General features: G+C 40.6%; 1 long non-coding RNA gene across 2 annotated transcripts; it reads left to right on the forward strand.

Moving 5' to 3' along the window:
* Positions 1-263: 263 nt before the first annotated feature.
* LOC138989212 (uncharacterized) lies at positions 264-19,068 on the forward strand. Of its 2 annotated transcripts, XR_011465469.1 has the most exons (4): positions 264-339; positions 2,776-2,860; positions 9,034-9,085; positions 18,457-19,068. It is a non-coding gene; the product is annotated as an uncharacterized lncRNA (long non-coding RNA). The 2 variants fall into 2 exon arrangements; XR_011465468.1 differs by lacking the exons at positions 264-339; positions 2,776-2,860 and adding an exon at positions 8,231-8,372.
* Positions 19,069-20,093: the final 1,025 nt, after the last annotated feature.

Below are 20,093 nucleotides of genomic sequence, written 5' to 3' on the forward strand. Positions count from 1 at the left end.
ACAAAACTTGTTTTAGAACACTTGCTGAAGCCAGGTAACATTGGAGTAGCTGTAACTACTTAATGCTTAGTAAAGCTGTATAAGGTAGTATAAAGATCACTACTTACTGTTTTTTTGGCCTTGGACAAGTTTCCCAAGCTCTGAGCCTCAGTTTTCTCATTTATAAAATGGAAATAATATTAATTTCGGATAGATATAAAGGTTAAATAGGAGATTGTCTCTGGTCCTTCTTAAAACCACTAATATATTTTTTTTGTTTCTCAGATTCTCAATCATGTCCCACTCTGCAAGCCCATGGACTGTAGCCTGCCTGGCTCCCCTGTCCTTGGGATTCAGCAAGTAAGAATACTGGAGTGGGGTGCCATTTCCTCCTCCAAGGGATCTTCCTGACTTAGGGATTGAACCCGAATCTCTTATATCTCCTGCGTTGGCAGGCAGATTCTTTATCACTAGCACCACCTGGAAAGCCCAATAAAATATAAAAAGGAGCAAAAACTAAGTCCAAAAGGAGAATGGAAGTGGATACCACAGCAAAAAAAGAAAAATGATCATTTTGAAAAGTTACGGAAAGTGGTGACTGGAACCAACTCCTACCAGGATGAAAGTCAGGAAGCGGTGAACTCCAGAAAGGCTTAGAATGGGAGGCATCACTGAAAGCTGCAGTGCTGAATGAGAATGAAAACGGGAAACTGTGATGTCTTCAAGAGGATCAGCTTGATCTCCCTAGCCTGAGAAGCCCAACAGGCACCCCTGTCCTCCACCCCAACAGAAGAGGTTTGCCCTCTACAAAAGCTGGACCAGATTGGCTCTGGGCTCAGAAACAGAAGACCTGAGGTGACACCCTGAAAAAATAAAAGCCTTAATGCTAAACTGTGAGACCCGCTGTGTCTCAGTATAGATCTCCTCATGCTTATAATTCTTGGAGAGCATTGAGCTTATTAGATTTGTTTGTAGATTCATGTATTTCAGCAAATTTGAAAAGGCCAACAAAACTGACAGTTTTAACTCAGCTGACTAAGAGAAAGAGAATGCATAAATAATTAAAATCAGCAATGTAAGTGCAGACATTGCTAGCAAACTTACAGAAAAAAAAGAGGATTATAAGAGAATACTATGAAGAATCATATGCCAACAATTTAGTAAACTAGAAGGTATGGATAAATTCCTAGAAATACACAAATTATCAAATCTGACTTAGACAGAAAATCTCAATAGATATAGCAAATAAAGGGGATTGAATCAGTTCAACAACAACAACAACCCAACCTCCCTACAAAGAAAAGTCCAGGACCAGATGACTTCACTGGTGAATCCCACCAAACATTTAAAGAAGAATTAATGCCAATACTTCTCAAACTCTTCCAAAAAGTAGAACAGGAAGGAGCACACTATCTCATCCTTGAACCCAGTCTTTCTCTGATACCAAAGCCAGATGAAAATATAAGAAAAAACTATAAACAAAAATATATATATATATATATATATATAGTGTGTGTGTGTGTTAGTTATATATATATTATATAATTATATATTAGTCAGTATTGTGTGTGTGTGTATATATATATAGTGAAATGTTATAGGAATGCAGTACTAATACAATGTGGATGAACCCTGAAAACATTACAGTGAGTGAAAGAAGCCTGATACACAGGATCACAGATCATATGATTCCATTTATATGAAATATCAAGAATAGGTAAATTGTTAGATAATGCAAACTAGTGGTTACTAGGGTAGAGGGGGAATTTGGAAATAAGTGCTTAATGGGTATGAGATTTCCTTTGGAGGTGATGAAAACGTTCTAGAACTGGATAGAAGTGATGGTGGTACAACATTGCAAATGCACTAAATGCCACTAAATTGTTTGCTTTAAAATGCTCAATTCTATGTTATGTGAATTTTGCCTCAAAAAAAAAAAAAAAAAATCTACATTTCTGTTAGGCTCTCTTCTGAATATTTCTTATAGCGTTCACAGTACTGGCCCTAAATCTAATCTAATCTACCTTCTAGTCTCATGAAAGAGGCAGCATTAGATAAGCCAACAAGTAGACAATTATGTGGTTATGATTGTGGTCAGTGCTATATACAACAGAAAAAGGTGTGGCATAAGAAGAATATGAAGAAATTGAGTTAGATTGAGAAGTGAGGGATAGAGGCTGTCAGGAACGTCTATCTAAGAAAGTAACTTTTCAATTGAGAGCTAAAGAATGATTAAGAGGGTCTTACCTGGTGGTGAAGAATCTGCCTCCGAAGGCAGGGGAAGCAGGCTCAATCCCTAATCAGGGAACTAAGATGCCACATGCTGCAGGGCAATTAAGCCCTTGTACCACAACTAGAGAAGCCTGCATGCTGCAAAGAAGACCCAGAGCAGCCCCCACCCCCCAAAAAAGGAAGGAAGAAACAGCTTTGTAAATCAAATATACTTCAGTATAAAATGAAAATTAAATTGAATTTAAAAATAAAGAATGAATAGAAAGTGTCCTAGTGAGGAGTTAGGTATTACAGACTCCAGACAGAGAAGGCAGAATGCCTAGTGTCCTGCAGCAGAAAAGAGCTCGTACATGTGAGAAATGCAAAGAGTGGCCCAGCTTGGGCCCAGTGAGTGCCCTGAGTGACCTCAGTCAGTCCCTTGAGGGGCACAAGAGTTGCTCAGCGCTGTGTGGACACCCTTCAGTCTGCTCAGACTCTGACAATCCACTTCAAGTCTCCTGGAGGTGTGGGTAATTTCCTTGACTCTGCCCTGTCTAATAAATTTTTCAAATCAATTTTTTTCAGAAAGAGAAGGTAAAGAAAAGAAAGAAGGGGAGCAAAAGATCAAAATTGGAGTCTTGTCTCTGCCACTATTAGTACTTAATTTAAGGTAAGTTATTTACTGTTGTTATTCCATAATTAATCAGTTCATTGGCTAATTAATTATCTTGTAGGGAGAAAAAGATGTCCTGTGGTCAGTAAATTAGAGAAATGTGTTGATTGGCTGAACACTTTCTGATCTTTGAATATATTCCTCTTTCCGTTTCCTATATTCAATCCGTTGGCCTTTGTTTCTTCCTTCATAATAACTTTCACTTGTGTCTATTTAAAAATCATATGTTAACATTATATACTAGGCATCTTAAAAACTATAATTTAGTCCTCACAAGAATTATATATGTTATTTCACATTCATTTTCTAAGCAGAGAAACTGAGATTTAGCGAGGTTGGATATTTTGCTTGGGGTCACAGAGCTCATACATGATTGAGCTCTGATTCAAAGCCAGTCCTTTTTAACTCTGAAGGCTGTGGTTTTCCCAGGAGCACAGGCTATTTTCTTTCCATTCTATTGCCGTAACTTCCTCATTTTCCCTATGAACAACAGCAACGGCCTCCTGGTTTGCCTTACTTCCCTCCATCCTCTCTGCTTCAATCCACACTGTCCCACACTCTACCCTGCCGCCAGGTTAATGTCTCTTAAACACATATACCCCCAAAATCAAGGTCCCAAAAAACTTCTGATTGAATCTGGCAGAGGAGAGAGCTGAGGTTCCACTGGATTCATAGAACTTTAGCTGAAGGGAAAATTTTTCTGCACCCATTAAAGTTTTCAGAGGAAAGAAAGATGATAAATTATTAGAAGAAAATGAGACAGTTAAAACCTTCCAGAGTACTTGAGGTCAGGTGGGATAGCCCTCAGGTCAGGTGGGATCTGGAGAGGCACAGGACGTGCTGAAGGGACGAGCCAGTGGTCTGCGTATCGGCCTGCTCTCTCCTCTGTTCCCCACCCCACCAAGGGGAGGTGGGTCCCTCTCCATCACACAGGAGACCTGGTCTGGGAAACCTACCAACAATCCAGGATGGAAACTGCAAAAGGAAACTGATGTTTTGATTAAGCAAATATTTGAAATTATTTCATTCCAAAGAAAAATATCCCAATTAAAGTGCCAAGCATTGAGTATTCACAAACAGAAAACAGATGCAACATGTGTTCAGTTTGAAATCGACTTGGGAATAACTCTCCTGAAACTGAATGTGGACATATTTACACAATATAATTCATAACAGAGCTCTGGAAGGGTTTCTAAGAGGAGACAAAGGAGTACTATACACACATTTAGCTATCCCTGGAGTATGGGCATGTACCAAATGTAATAAATATATGTCCGCTATTTAGCTCTGCAATTTCCACATGTTTTTTAAGTGACTGCATTACTGATTACATAAGACACTAAAATCTTTTTACGTATAATGGTAATGTTTTTAGAACCAAATTATAAGAATAATTAACAATTGGGAAATGTATTTTTTTCTACTTCTCAAGTTCATTGCTATCCTAAGAAAAAACTTCTTCCTGATTTGGAAAATGAACTTGGAGCCAAGATTTACTTTCTCTTAGGAAGGAAACTTCCATAAAGATTTTTCATCTTTTGATCCTCTTAGGAAAATGAGGTTTATCACTCTTTAGAAAACAAAATTCTTGATGTTTTCTTGCATTCCTTTTACACAAACATAGAAGTGTTTTTGAAGTGCAAAAACAGAATCATAGTTTTTTTAAATAGCTAACTTTTAGCCAACCTTCCATCCAAGTGAATCAAAAAGTTTTAAATCCATAAAATACTCCCACATGTTTCTAACTAGAAAGATGATGGTGGATACCAAATTGTAAACTTTTAGTCAATATTGTCTCAGTATTTTTGCATGTATTTTTTTGTTTTGTTATTTTTGTTTGTTTCAACAAACGACAGTTCTCACATTTTGAATGTGTGGTTTTAGCAACAGTTCTCACATTCAAAATAAATTTATATAGACTCTATTCAACAAATGAATATTGAGTATTCCCAAAGTATGAAAAATTATACTGTGCTGTTAGCTTTCCATTTGGATTAGACTTTTATCTTGGTTCATATATGTGTTAATTTTATTGACTAATTCTTAATTTTTTAATTAAAAAAATTTAATGTGATATATTTTGCATTCAGTGAAATTTTAAATTATCAGTCCTATTAAAAAGGTAGAAGAAGATTAAAAGAAGATTAAATGTAAGTAAAATTAGAAATATATAGCATATAGTAAGCATATGGTGTCAGGGCTTCCATAGTGATTCAGACGGTAAAGAACTAGCCTGCAATGCGGGAGACCTGGGTTCGATCACTGGGTTGGGAAGATCCCCTGGAAGAGGTCAGGGCAACCCACTCTAGTATTCTTCCCTGGAGAATCCCCATGGACAGAGGAGCCTGGCGGGCTACAGTCCATGGGGTAGCAAAGAGTCGGACACGACTGAGCGACTAAGCGCATATGGCGTAAGACTTGCAATATAAGCTTGTGTGGACATCTAAGATAGTATGTTATTGGCCCTAGTCGCTCCTCCCCCACTTGCTCTTCTCCATGTCCACACTTTGCTGGATCTCTTTTCCATTCTCTCCCACAGCAGACATGCCTCTAACTGACTGACTTAGATTGAGTTCATTCTCTACCCTGGGCTTAGTCATTCGAATTGCTTTGGTTAATAGAAGGAAGCAGTCAGTACTTTGCTAGCTCCAAGACTAGGCCTCAAAAGATTTTTCCACTTTATCTCTTGTGCTCCTCCCATCCCTGGGTGCGACATGCCGGGGGCTAGCAACAGGTCCCAGAAGTAGGAATGTAGACATGGAGGGTGAGTTGCCCCAGGCAACTTGTCAAACACAGCCCAGAGCAGAGCTCCCAGTTCACTTGGACCCGGAGCCCAGCTCATATCTGCTATGTTACTTTTTAGGACTGTCACAACAAAGTACAATGGACCAGGCTGTGTAAACAATGTAAATTTATTTTCCCAGAGTTCTAGGGGCTGGAAGTCTGCAATCAGGGGCTGGTAGGGTTGGTTTCTTCTGGTCTCTCTCCTGGTCTTTCAGATGAGTCTTCAAGATGACATGGTGTTCTCTCTCTATGTGTGTCTATGTCCAAATCTCTTTTTATTGGAACACCAGTGGAATTGGAATGGGGCCTGCCATAATGACCTAATTTTAACTTGATTAATTCTTTAAAGGCACTGTCTCCAAATACAGTCACATTCTGAGGTACTAGGGATTAGGATTTCAAACTCTGAAGTTTTGGAGGACATGATTCAACCCATAATGTCGGCCAAACTTAGTCTAGATCAAGCAGCCCAACAGACTCAGGAGCTATAATAATAAATTAGCATTTTAAGGCACTAAATTTTTAAGTAGTTTATAATAAAACTAACTAACCAATACAAATGATATAATAAGGTATTTACATAGTTACAAGTGATGAGATTTTGAGTAATTTAAAAATATTTTCTTTAAGAGCGACACTACATATTCTTTTAAACTAGTGTTTTTGACTATAAGGTAATACTTTTCCATCATTTTAAAAACAGAAGATACAGTAATATATAAAATATCAAAACAAATATCTAGGGACTTCCATGGGACTTCCGTGGAGGTCCAGTGGTCAAGACTCTATGGTCCCAATGGAGGAGGCACAGGTTGGACCCTGGTTGGGGAACTGAGATCCTACATGCTATGCAGATCAGCCAAATATATATACATATCTGCCAACCTGAGAGGAAATTATCTTCCTATTTACAAACATACATTCATACATATTTTTCCACTAACAGTCATACATATTTTTACCAAAACAGGTATTCTATCATACATACTTTAAACTGCTTTTTTTTAATAAAAATTTTTTCCAAGGAGAGCATTGTTAGTAAGTATAGAGCTCTCTCGTAATTTTAATGACCACATAGTATGCCATTTTATCAATTTCCATAATTTATTTACTAACTTCTTGTTGGCTATTATATAAATTGTACTTGGAGAAGGAAACAACAACCCACTCCAGTATTCTTGCCTGGAGAATCCCATGGACAGAGGAGCCTGGCAGGCTATAGTCCATGGGGCTGCAAGAGTCGGGCACAACTTGGTGACTAAACCACCACAGAAATTGTACTCATTTTTCATGATTTTTATTTTTCCACTAAACAGAAAAAAATGTAACATATCCTTCTAAAATCCTCTGGGACCTGGGATTGAAAACACAAGATACATGTAGAGACTATTCTTGCTAACTGTAGCGTATTGTGAGATTTAGTTTCTCCCAGTCTTACATAGATTTCTGCCAGTTTTACCTTGGTGTAAAGGTAAGTGGATTGAAATGAAAATTATGATAACAAAAAGAGAGGGGATATGTGAAGACACATAACGGGCTCACTTTGCTGTGCAGCAGAAAGTAGCACAACATTGTAAACCAGCCATGCCGCTGCTGCTGCTGCTCACTCACTCAGTCATGTTCAACTCTCTGTGATCCAATGGACTGCAGCCTGCCAGGCTTCTCTGTCCATGGGCTTTCCCAGGCAAGAATACTAGAGTGGGTTGCCATTTCCTCCTCCAACTATACTCCAATAAAAATTAACTTTAAAAAAGAATGATGGTTTCTTTTAAGCAGAGCTGATGGTTTCATTTTATGAAGCATGAATCCAATCAGAATCTCCTCAGTTATCTAGAAAGTGTGTGATGCTGGCCTATGCACTCCAGAAGTGAAGCAGACACAAATGTGGCTTCAACTATCTTCCTCCCGAGCAGGGGGAACAGACAGGGAGGTGTACAGTTGACCCTGAGGAATCGCCACCTTAAGTCCACAAGGTTGCATATGGAATGAGGAAGTAAGTTAGGAAGTAAGTTCAATGTAAATTTGGGAAAGAAGTATGTTTTCTAATGTTTTAATTGATAAACTATACTTCTTCTTAAGAACACTGCTTTTCTTTCTTTAAAAAAGTTTTTTTTAGTTATTTGGCGCTGCCAGGTTTTAGTTGCAGCACTCAAGATCTTTGATCTTTATTGCAGCATTTGAACTCTTGGTTGTGGCATGTGGGATCTAGTTCCCCGACCAGGGATCCAACCTGGGCCCCCTGCACTGGGAGTGCAGGCTTAGCCGCTGGACCACGAGGGAAGTCCCTCCTTTTCTTCTTGGTTGTTCTTTCTGAATAAGAGAAAAATAAAATTAGTTTCCCTCACATCTGGATAAATTTAACAACCCTCTATCTCTCTAAGGAAGAACCTCCCAGGTGATTATTTTCTTTGAAGTTCTAGGGTGGTTACTTTGTCCCTGGAGGTTTGGCCAGCCACGTTAGTTGCGGTTCTGGTTTCTTTCCTGCCTCCTCCCAGTCCCTCTCAGTCAGCCTGGCCACAACAGGAGGTCAGCACTGATCTGACAAGAACCCTACCACTTCTCCCCTCAAAGGTGCCCGGTGGTGCTAAACTGTTGGTGCCATTTGTTCCCCGGTTTGGACACCCCTCCTTGGTGGTGACTGGGCACCAGAGAATCTTTACTTCTGGAGAATGTGGTGGTGATGTGCTTGCAGCGTTTCTCCTCCAGGAAGCAAGGTGCTCATTGTGTAAGTAATGTTCCACATAGAAGTGTTTTTCTCTGCAAAGTCAGGAGCTTCCTTGGAGGGAACAATATTTTTATCTAAACACACTGTTTGAATTTAGGTTAGTGTGATACAGAAATTGTACAAAAGCCATGCCAACCTACTTTCTTCACTTCTGTCAGTAAATTTAGAAAGCACAGATTAGTGTAGCTATATTGAGCTTCATTTCATTTAATGCTTTTAGCAATGCTGTATGTTTTTAATATTAGGATTCTAGGGAAAAATATGCCATCTGATAATGTAAATGACAAATGTATTTACTGTAAACTTACTTGCTTTGGATACACTTGGTCAAAGGTCTGGGATTGCATAATGATGAGACTGGGGACCAACAGGTGTACATATATTCAATCAAGATGAAAAGGTCTGGGTCAAAGAAGAGATTAGATTTTATACTAAAGGATTCGTTAACAGAGGAAATATTAGAAGTGGAAGATAAGGCTAGAGTCATTATAACAACAACAATAATAATAGCAACATTAATGATAATTACAACAACTATAGTTAATTGAAAGGTTCCTATTGCCAAGCATCAGCCTTAGCATGTCATATACTTACATTGTTTCTTCTCCACAGCATTATAGAGATAAATATTAATATTATCATTATTATGTCCATTTTTCAGATCAGGAGATTGAGGTACAAAGTGATTAAGTGACTTGATCATCACCTTAAAGGTAAGAAGCTACAGAACTGAGATTTTTACCAATCTTGGGCTTTGAATTACAGCAGTATACAACTTATGATCATCTTTCACTGTTCTGTACTGTGCAAGTTATTATTATCCATACTTTTGTAATAACTATAAACACTGAAGTGGAGAGAAAATTGCTCAAGTCTTCTTGAGAAACACTGTTGCAGGGAGCTAAGACCCAGGCCTCGCTTGCAATAGGCTGCATTATACCTACTATAGTCATTGCCAGATATCCTTGTCTAGATCTTTCTAAACACAAGATAAAATAGTACTTTTCAGGAATTGCTTTGGGACCTTTGCACAAAGTTTCCTACTGACAAATGCACTGTTCTTGCGGAGGGCACCCTCCAGAACGTAGGTCCTGGGTTGTCCAGGGTGGTCGGCTTGCAGTAGTTTCTCTCTGGCTGCCTCTCAGAATCATTAATAATGACTTTACCATCCATACTTTCTACACAAATGAACCCCACCCTTCCTCCTAGACCCACTCCTCAAGCCCTGTTTCCTCCTTAGTCACCTCCTTAGTCACCTCCATCCACTTCATTCCAAGGAAGTCCCCGGGCCCAGCCTCCTGGAGAACAGTGCCACTGTCAGTCCACGGATGGCCCAGGCGGTGATCCTGGCAGCCAGGTTGCTAAGGGGAGAGGGAAAAAGAGGCACTGCCCCTCTCTCACGTGCTCTTCAAGGTCAGCAGAAGCTGCCTTCTCGGGAGCACAGCAAGATTCCCGACCAGTCGCGAGAGAGGGGTCGTTTCTTTACAGATTTAACAAAACTTGAGAGTGATGAATAGCTTCGACATGTCTTACTGATGTCATGTCCAACAGGTATCTATATCCACATTGACTCTTACAAGCTGTGAATCTAACAGCATTTGGGGTAGGCGTTGCACGGCCCAGTAATTAAGTTCATCTCAGGCCTCCTTGTTAAGGCCATTGAGGTCTATTACATCTTGCGTTTTCATTGACTGCAGAGAAGTCTTTGAAATTTTATTGTAATTTGTCCTGTGAATCTGGGCAGCAATCAACACTAAGTACAAAAAAGGAACAAACTGCTGATACACACAGACAACATGGATAAACCTCAACACCTTTATTCTAATTAAAAGACGGTATATGGTTCTACTTATAAAATTCTAGAAATGGCAAAACTATAGCAATAAAAAGACCAGAGGTTGCCTTTGGCCAGAGTTTGGAGGAGGGGGCTGACTTCAAAGGAAGGACACAAGAAAAATTTCCAGGATGGCAGACATGTTTTTATATTAATATCTTATGGTGGTGACTATAAGACTGTACAATTTCAACATTCATCAACTATACATATAAAATGGGTGAATTTTATTATGTGTAAAGTATACCTTAATACAAGTGGAGGAAAACAAAGTAGCTTTAAAGACAATGTGAGAGGAATAAGCATTATGAAAATTGAGAGGAAGGGGTCTGTTCAGATGACTTTAAAGGAAGATTGGTTTGAACACCCAGACATGTCATAGAGGCTTCTCCTAGTTTAGTTCCGCAGGTCTCCCACTGCAGGGTTTATGAAATTCACTGTACTGGGTTGTATATACAAAACCATGTTTCTGTGGATCACTTCTTGGATAATTTAAGGTATTTTCAAGAGTAACTTTGACTACACACGTTTGTGTTTCCTGTTCACTTCAGGTCCCATCGGGCTAGAAGACACAGGTCCACAGTCATAGTGCTGGGATGGGGCAGCTGGGTTGGATTTTAAGGTCAGGATCTAAGGCTGGACAAACAGCCTTCGAAAGAGAAAGCCGCCCTCTCCACCCATTCCCAAGGCTCACTCCCAAAGCGAGCCGTATTGCGTTCATCATAACTGGCTACCACATCACTTCGGGTGTTCACACTGTTGCTTCAGACACACAACTGCAGCAGTTGTTAGCTTCCAAGAGGGAGGTGTTTGCAGAGCTGGCCTCGTAATTACTTATGTTGGCGTCAGCTTCTCCTGGCATCACCTTGATCAGGGCTGTCACGTTCCCCCAATACATAAGGCGGAGGTGAACAGCTAGCAGCTATGCAATCACCCAGGCCTCACTTTTATCTTGGCAGGATTCTGTGTTAACTTCTCTGGTGTTGACTTGGTCTCTTGACAATGGAATGTTAACCATTCACCCTTCCCTAAGTGTCAGCCAACACGCATTAACGCTCTCTTCTGACTCCATCCAGGCCTTTGCACATACTGTCCCTCTGCCAGGCTAACTCCTCAGCATCCTTAAAGACTCCACTTATATCCCCTGCTCTTCAAGGCACCTCTCCCTGCTGCTTGCCACCCTCCTCCCTGCAGTTGGGCTGAAGAGCCCCTCCTGGGGGTTTCTCAGCGCCTGGGTTTCCACCTGCCCAGTGAGGACATTCATCTGCGTCCTTATTGGTCTCCCCACTTGGCTCTGTGTACCCTAACCCAGAGATGCAAAGAAGATGGCTACTTTTCTTCTAAGCCTTATTATGACTTGTAAGAGTCTGGAAAATTTGTGTTAAATAGTAGAGGAACCGAATATCATCCCTCTAGGGCTTCAAATGAGATAGTGGATGTAAAGCATAAAACCTAACACCTGACGCACAGTAGACACAGTAGACAGTATTAGTCTTGCGTTCACTCCCCTAACTCCTCCAAATCCCGATTTTGTCTGACTCTGTCCCGCGGGGAGAAGTGATTCAATGGAATCCACTCAGAGTGATCCCTCACTGCAAGGAATGATGGGATTTGGTTGGGAAATGTATATTTCTGGAATAGTTTCAAACTGAACTAGTTTTAAGAGGATATAGGTTCATCGATGAGGACATTTTATAGAGTGACAAATGATGACCTCACTTCTTGGGGATATATCTAGGAAATTAGCTTGTACATTAATTAAGTGATAATTGCATTTTGGTGTGATCTGAAACTCAATAAACACATTATTGAAAACTGATAATTACAAATCATAACAATAATAGTAGATGTTTAAATTTACTGTGAATATTATTGAACATATTCAGAACATGGCAAAGAAATATTTTAAAGTACAAATTCAGTTCTAGAAGTTAAACTTTTTTACCATTAAAATTAGTTAAATATGAATAGGTGGCACAGATTTGATCAGGTGATAAGGACTATTTTGGCCACTAGAGGGAGCTCATACTTTAAAAAATATTTGTAGGGACCACACTGTGCCACCAGCTGCCAATGTGGGTTTTAAAATTAGTAATGAAGGTGCCCTGAATTTTTTTTTTTTTTGCAGCTTCTTTCATTATTAATGTTCCAAAGGGATGGATAAGTGACAAAAATTGTAAATCAATATGAATATATTAGAAATGTTTTCTAGCAATGTTCAAAAGGGTAATCTCTGATGGCACATACAGTTACAGATATAAATTACTTTCTCTTTTTTTCCAGAACATAAACTGTTTTTTTAAAGGTACTTTCTTCTAAATACAACGTTTATTCAAAAGTAAAAGTTTTAGAATTATTTGTTTTCATTTTTTTCACGGATGGGAGAATTGGTATCATAATTTTACTATTTCACATATAATACGTGTGTGAAATATATAGTGTTTCAGGGTCATATGAACCTCTGGAATGTCTCCTAAATCTAGTTTTACCCTCTTCTTACTGCCACACCAAGTGCAAGAGCTTGTTCTCCCCAGATGGTCGTAACACTTTTTTATTGGCCTCCTCTCCGTCATAGACGACTCCTGCCTAGTGTCTCCCAAATGCAATTGACTGTATTTATACACTGCTCTCAGACTAGTTTTCCTGAAAAAAGTTTTTTATCACACACCTTTCTGCTCAGAAACCCATAGTAATTCCCTATTTCTATAAAACAAAGCCACAAATTCCTTCTTGGCATTTAAGATCCAATTCGATATCACCTCCTCTTCAGGCCCACGAGCTTCGGGCTGGATTAATCCTCTATTTTCCTCAAGTTCTTTTTTTTTTTTTTCCCCCAAGTTCTCATGGTACTTTTTCTCTGTGAAAGTGGAAGTGTTAGTCGATTAGTCATGTCCAACTCTTTGAAACCCCATGGATTGTAGGCTGCCAAGCTACTCTGTCTATAGAATTCTCCATGCAAAAATACTGGAGTGGGTATCCATTCTCTTCTCCAGGGGATCTTCCCAACCCTGGGATCAAGCCCAGGTCTCCTGCATTATAGGCGGATTCTTTACCATCTGTGCCACCAGGGAAGTATTGACCTTTATTTTATGGTTCCTTGTGAGCATGTCTCAGAGAAGGCGATGGCACCCCACTCCAGTACTCTTGCTTGGAAAACCCCATGGACGGAGGAGCCTGGTAGGCTGCAGTCCATGGGGTCGCTAAGAGTCAGACATGACTGAGCGACTTCACTTTCACTCTTCACTTTCATGCATTGGAGAAGGAAATGGCAGTGTTCTTGCCTGGAGAATCCCAGGGACGGAGGAACCTGGTGGGCTGCCGTCTATGGGGTCGCACAGAGTCGGACACGACTGAAGCGACTTAGCAGCAGCAGCGACCATGTCTAGTGTAATATCCAAGAGCAACTTCTCTAAATGTATGAGTCCTTCCTCTGACCAGACAGCAAGATTTGCCTTAGCAAATATTTGAAGCCAAAGTTCTGCCTAAGAGGACCAGACTGGGGAGACATTCAGAGGCGGCATGGATAGAACCTGGTGTTCTATTGCTATCAAGCCATCACACAATTATTGGTTTAAAGTAACAATTTGATATTATCTCTCAAGATTCTGGGGATTGTCTAGACCCAGCTGGATCATTCTTGCTTGATGTCTCAAGTGTGTTTGCAGTCAGATCGTGGCTGGGCTGGAGTCATTTGAATGCTCAACCAGGCTGGACATCCAAGACGGCTTCTTTACTTACGCGTCTGCCATCCAGGCTGAGAGGGCAGAAATCTCTAGGGGCTCACCAAGCATTTTGTTCTCTTCATGCAGTTCTTCCATGTGAACCACATAGGATTCCTCACAGCATGGTGGTCTCAGATTAGACTTCTTACATGGCGGCTGACTTTCCCCTGAACGGCCATTTCAAAAGACCCTAGTATGAGCAGCAAGGCTTCTTGGACGTCACATGGGATCACCTCCTCCACAGTGCCGGTCCAGACTCAGTGTGGGAGGGGACTGCACAGGAGCCCTGTACTGGGAGGAGTGGTTGTTAAGGGGCCATCTTTGGAGACTAGTTCCCTCACCTGCCAACATTTTCAATATGGAAATCACCTGAAGATAGACCAGTCAGAAGAACTGAGAAGATCAAGGTGATGAAAACTTAATTGCAAGACAAAAGGGAGGGTCAGTCAATATTGTTTAGTATGTCCATAGATCCTTTTACATTCTCCCCATCGAGAGATGGGGGTTATGTTTCCTCCCTCCAAAACTGGACTGGCTTTTCTGACTGTGATGCTATGTAACTTCCAAGGAAAGTTCAAAAAAGGCAGTCACGATATTTCTAACTTGCCTGTTGGAATACATGCTCTTGTTACCTTCAGCTTCTATATAAGCAACCTACCTTCCTGAGGCTGCCATGTTGTGAGGAAGCCCAATACAGTTCACATGGGATATTGTACATACGGTCATTATTTAGATGTCATATAAAGTGCAGGCTGGGAATTCCCGATATCCTCTCTCTGGAGGGATGTTTAAATTCTCAGATGCTTAGGAGAGGGTCACGGGATTTGGATAGAGAAATGATTTTGTAACCCTAAAGACCTTCTTAAGACAAAATTGAAGGCTGAATTAGGACTTGGCATGGGCAAGAATAAAGTTACAGAAGGAAGGATACAGAATATCCATCAAATAACTTTGGACCAGCTGCTTTTTCCCTCCTATTTTAGGCTAAGTGTTTAGTGTACTGTTCTTTCCTTTAGTTCACCCTTTGAAACTCTTTTCTCTTTTCTTTTCTTTTTTTGTGTGTGTGTGTTTTTGAACTTTTATATTGAGGTATAGCTGATTAACAATGTTGTGATAGTTTCAGTTGAACAGTGAAGGGACCCAGCCATACATATACATGTATCCATTCTTCCCCTAAACCCCATTCCCATCCAGGCTGCTACATAACATTAAGCACAGTTCCATGTGCTATACAAAATGTCCTTGTTGATTATCCATTTTAAATATAGCAGTGTGTACATGATCATCCCAAATGCCCTCATTATCCCTTCCCTCTGGCAACCATAAGTTCATATTCTAAGTCTGTGAGTCTCTTTCCATTTTGTAAGTTTATTTGTATCATTTCTTTTTATATTCTACATATAAGTGATGTCATGGATTATTTCTTCTTCTCTGTCTGACTTACTTCTATCAGTATGACATTCTCTAGGTCCGTCTGTGTTACTTCTAATGGCATTATTTCATTCTTTTTAATGGCTGAGTAATATTCTTTTGTATATGTGAACCACATCTCTTTTATCCATTCCTCTGTCGATGGACATTAAGTTGCTTCCATGTCTTGGCTATTGTAAACAGTGCTGCCCGAACATTGGGGTGCATCTATCCTTTCAGATATTCTCTGGATATATATCCAGGAGTGGGATTGCAGGGTCATATGGTAGCTCTACTTTTAGCTTTTTAAGGAACCTCAATACTGTTCTCCATAATGGCTGTAGGAATTTACATTCCCACCAATAGTATAGGAAGGTTCCCTTCTCTCTACACCCTCTCCAGAATTTGTTTGTGGATTTTTTTGATGATAGCTATTCTGGCTGGTGTGAAGTGATATCTCTTTGTAGTTTTTATTTGCATTTCTTGATTAATTAATGAAGCTGAAGATCTTTTTATGTGCCCATTGGCCATCTGTGTGTCTTCTTTGGAGAAATGTCTATTTAGGTCCGCTGCCCATTTTTTGAGTGGGTTATTTGTTTTGATGCTGTTAAGCATCATGAGCTGTTTGTATATTTTAGAAGTTAATCCCTTATCGGTCACATCATTTGCAAATATTTCCTCCCAATCTGTGGGTTGTGCTTTCGTTCTATTTATTGTTTCCGTTGCTGAGCAAAAACTTCTGAGTTTGAGTAGGTCCTATTTGTTTATTTTTTATTTTATTTCCAATTTCCTGGGAGATGGATCAAAAAAGATGTTGCCGTGATTTCTGACAGAGTGTTCTGCCTATGATTTCCTCTAGGAGATTTATAGTGTCCAGTCTCACATTTAGGTCTTTAATCCATTTTGTGAAACTCTTTATTTCTTTAAAGATCATTTCACTTAAAAGTTAAAGACTTGCCATGGGCGCTGTAGGTGTGAAAAGCCTGGAAGGAAACCGTTTGGGCATGTTTGGGGAAGTTATGATCGGAGGGGCACTGGCGCCGGGGTCCCACACGGACGCCTTTAGTCCTGCTGCTCTGCTGCTTGTGTCTCTGCAGCACAGTCGAACATTCCCAGAAAAGTAGTAACAAACAAGCATCCAGTTAAGGAAAGAAGATGACATCCTTAGAGAAAAGAAAACGGGAAGACTTCTGGTCAAGAAGATGAGATAGTTAGGGGGAAAAAAAAGTCTCGAACCACTGGTCACTCTTTCAGGCTTCCCAGTGGAAACTTGGTGCTTCAGATAAACAAAGGCATTGGCAGGAAGGAAGCTGAAGCTCAGAGGAGGGGGCTGGCAGGCCCACGCAACTAGCAGGGACAATTGGAAGAGAAGCCTAGGCTGGCAATCCCTGGGTCTCTTCTTCAACAACTTTTGGGTCCCTCTTTCAGAAAGAAGGCTCCTGGGGACACCCTCTGGCCTGAGGGACGTGGGAGACTCTGAAGCTGCCCAGAGAGCAATAAATACAGGTTTTTTGCGCTTGTAACTGGAAAGAAGTGGGCAGCACTAGAAGCAATAGGGTTGAGGGTATGAGGGACCTTCTTGCCAAACCCATTCCCAGACTTCCTAACTCTCTAGGAACAGAAGAGAGAATGCCATGGCCAGTTTCCTGTCATTCAATCAGTGGAGTCGGGGCCCCCACAAGTGTTCACTCTGAGAAAACAAACGCACAAGAGAAAAGGACGAAAAGCCAGCTAGGCAACTCCAAAGGAATCAGTGGCTAAGCTCATGGGCAACCCGCTTCAGTGCAGGAAATAAGAAGATCCGAGTGAGGTCATTTATTTTGGGGTGGGGGGGGAGGGGCAATAGTGCATACCTGCGCAATTAAGTCAGAGCTCCAGATTTGGGGTGCAGGGAGGAGCAGCCTGCCCGCACGCATTGTAGAGCAACCAGCCTGCTTGCAGAGCAGTCGCCAAGTCCCTTAGGGTCATTAAGAAACTAACCGAAGTTCAACACCAAGAGTTGCTTTCCTGGGAAGTTGCCCCAGGGAGGAGGGGTGGGGGCACTGGAAGGTAATGAGAGTTCCTAGGAGAACTTTTGTGATCCACTCCGAGTATGTTTGCAAATTCCTAGATGCATTCAAAGAGTTACCTTTTCACGAAAATGCCTTTCCCTCAATAGATCATACTGACGTTTTGGAGTCACTTCTTCAGTGACTTCTTCAGTGATGCGCTTTTCCTTTATGGCCTTTGATCGTCAACTCCCTGCGTGATGTTACTTTGGGGTGAACAATAGATAATAACTTTCTCATGGACTGTTTTGCTCAGCATGTGTTTCTAGAGACAGCTTGAGGAGCTTTGGGGTGTGAAAGAGTATCAGCATGGCCTATCACACAGTATTCTGTACCAAAAAATGAATGAGTTTAGGTATTACAAAGAAAAGAAGGCATAGGTCAAGAATCCAGAAAGGTCAGTAGCTCACCGTCTTTCAACAAATAGAGATTCCTTCACTCTTGGGTGGTACTTCCCACTCTTTTACAAAAGGTGGTACCTTTCTTTTGACTTAACTCATTCTGTTCATATTTTCCAGAACTCCAAATAGGCAGAATTGATTAACTTAAAAGTGGGGGTGGGGAGAGCAAATGCTCAGATAAAAAAAAAAATCTCTCCTAAGGACTTTTAAGTGGATCCGGCTGCTTTCACCTGATAACTGCTATCTTTTCTGACACTTTCTACTCTGGGTTATGACAAGTCACACCAGCCTTGTGAGCTCACAAGTCACATAGAGGGAAAGGTGGGGACACCTTGGTGCAACAATGGACCCAGAATGGGAAAGCAAAGGGAATGGGCAGCTGGCCACATTAATCAGATGATTTTGTATCCCAGGGAAATGTACAGACTGCTTCTGGGTCTAAGATGCAACAAGACATTTCTTTGCAGGTTCCTCGCACATGCCACAGAGAGGGCCCTGACCTGGGCCTGCTGGTCTTAACGTTTTCCTTTACATTTTTTTTTTTCCACTTAAACTTTTTCTCTGGAAACAATCACCTGGTGAAGATTCACCCTAGATGTCAGTGAGGCGTCACTAGACACAGCTGGGTTCTCACACCGGTAGAAATGTGTATTTTATTTTATTCTACAGCAGCATGCAGCTCGAGGGATCTTCATTCCCCCACCAGGGATCAAACCTGCCGTCTCTGCAGTGCAAGTGTGGAGCCCTAACGCCTGAACCACCAGGAAAGTCCCAGGAATGTGTCTCAAATGGAATGCCCTGGAATGATTCATGGGGAATCCAGTGAACTGCTTGTGGTCCAGGCCTCTGTTGCATAGATGTTGGTCCAGGCAGTGCTTTTTCAAAATGGTAGAAGTTACAACTGAAATTTAATACAGTTAAATATATCTACATATATATTCATATCTAAGACAGCTGCATAAGAAAGATGCAGTTTTAATGTATCAAATGGGACTGCTTTTCCCTCCCCAACGTAATAATAAAACTTTCCTCTTTCTCTCCTGCAACTTTTCTATGTTTGATTGTGTGCTTAAAGCAGATAGTCTAAAGAAGTTGTAACTATTGCCCTGTGATTGGCTTACAAGAAGCTGAGAAATGAAGAGTTCACTGTTGTGATTATTTAAGTATAACAGCTGCAACAATAAAAATGCCTATATTTGACTGCATTGGAATCTCATAAAATGTCCATTTAAGTTACCCAAATTCAACCACCATTAGTAATAAGGGCTGATAACTGCCTTCTGGTTGTCTCAGTAGCAGATTATTTGGACTGAGCTTCCAACAGGAGACTGACTCTTCACCTGGGCTCAGCCAACAGTGTTGTGTTCTAATGTCGTACGAAAAGGTCACTTCATGTGACATACTTAGAGCTTGTACGGTGGAAGATTTTGAGATCTGTTTTGACTCTTCACTGTTTCTATCATACATATGGATGATGTGTTTCCACCTGGATACATGATGGTGTTCCAGTGAGGACTAATGGAGACAGGCAACCACGAGACATTCCTCTCCATGTGCTCTCACTCTTGATGCTTTGACCTGGAAATTAGAATTAGGAACATTAATATCAGGGAAATGGAAGTCAGTTACCCTGACATTCTCATATTATTGGAGAAAAATCTAAGTATAGAGCTTTATTATTAAAATCAAGCAATTTTATTAGAAACAAAAATATTTTCCTGCTTTTTTATTTCAAGTAGAATATTTGTCTGAAAACTGAGATTTTCTGCAGCCATCTTGCTGGGGTTCAGATGTGAGAAGGGATTTTTGCTCTCAGTTGAAACCCTCTACATCCCAATGCCACTCTTGTGCTCAGAGACAAATAAGTGACTGAGCTTGGTTTGGTTTTAAATCGTAGTTAGGATGAAGTGTTTGGTAGGGGTGTTTGAGCAGGGACTGGGCCTAAGGTTGCTTGGCTCATGAGGCCTGATGTTTTTCCTGACTGAGGTGCTATGATTGAATTTATATGTTTTTATGACTGCAGGCTTATTTCCTGGTTTTTCAGATTTAAAGAAACTATTTGAAATAATAAACTTCCTTTTTCTCTTGTGATTGAATCTATGCTGGTAATAAAAAAAATAAGGAACAGCTGTGCAGAGGGGTAACCATGACTCCAAAACTTCTTGCCAACTTTAGTTAACAACAAAGGCCTGAAATGCAAAAAGTGAAAATCTTTTTGGGAGCCAGCATTCTGGTCAGCTTCATCCTAACCCTTGTGGTATTCTTGATGTTGCATGCTTGGGAGAAAGCGGTGAATCACGGGGTTT

This window comes from Bos mutus, chromosome 9 (assembly GCF_027580195.1).
Source record: "Bos mutus isolate GX-2022 chromosome 9, NWIPB_WYAK_1.1, whole genome shotgun sequence".
NCBI lineage: Eukaryota > Metazoa > Chordata > Mammalia > Artiodactyla > Bovidae > Bos > Bos mutus.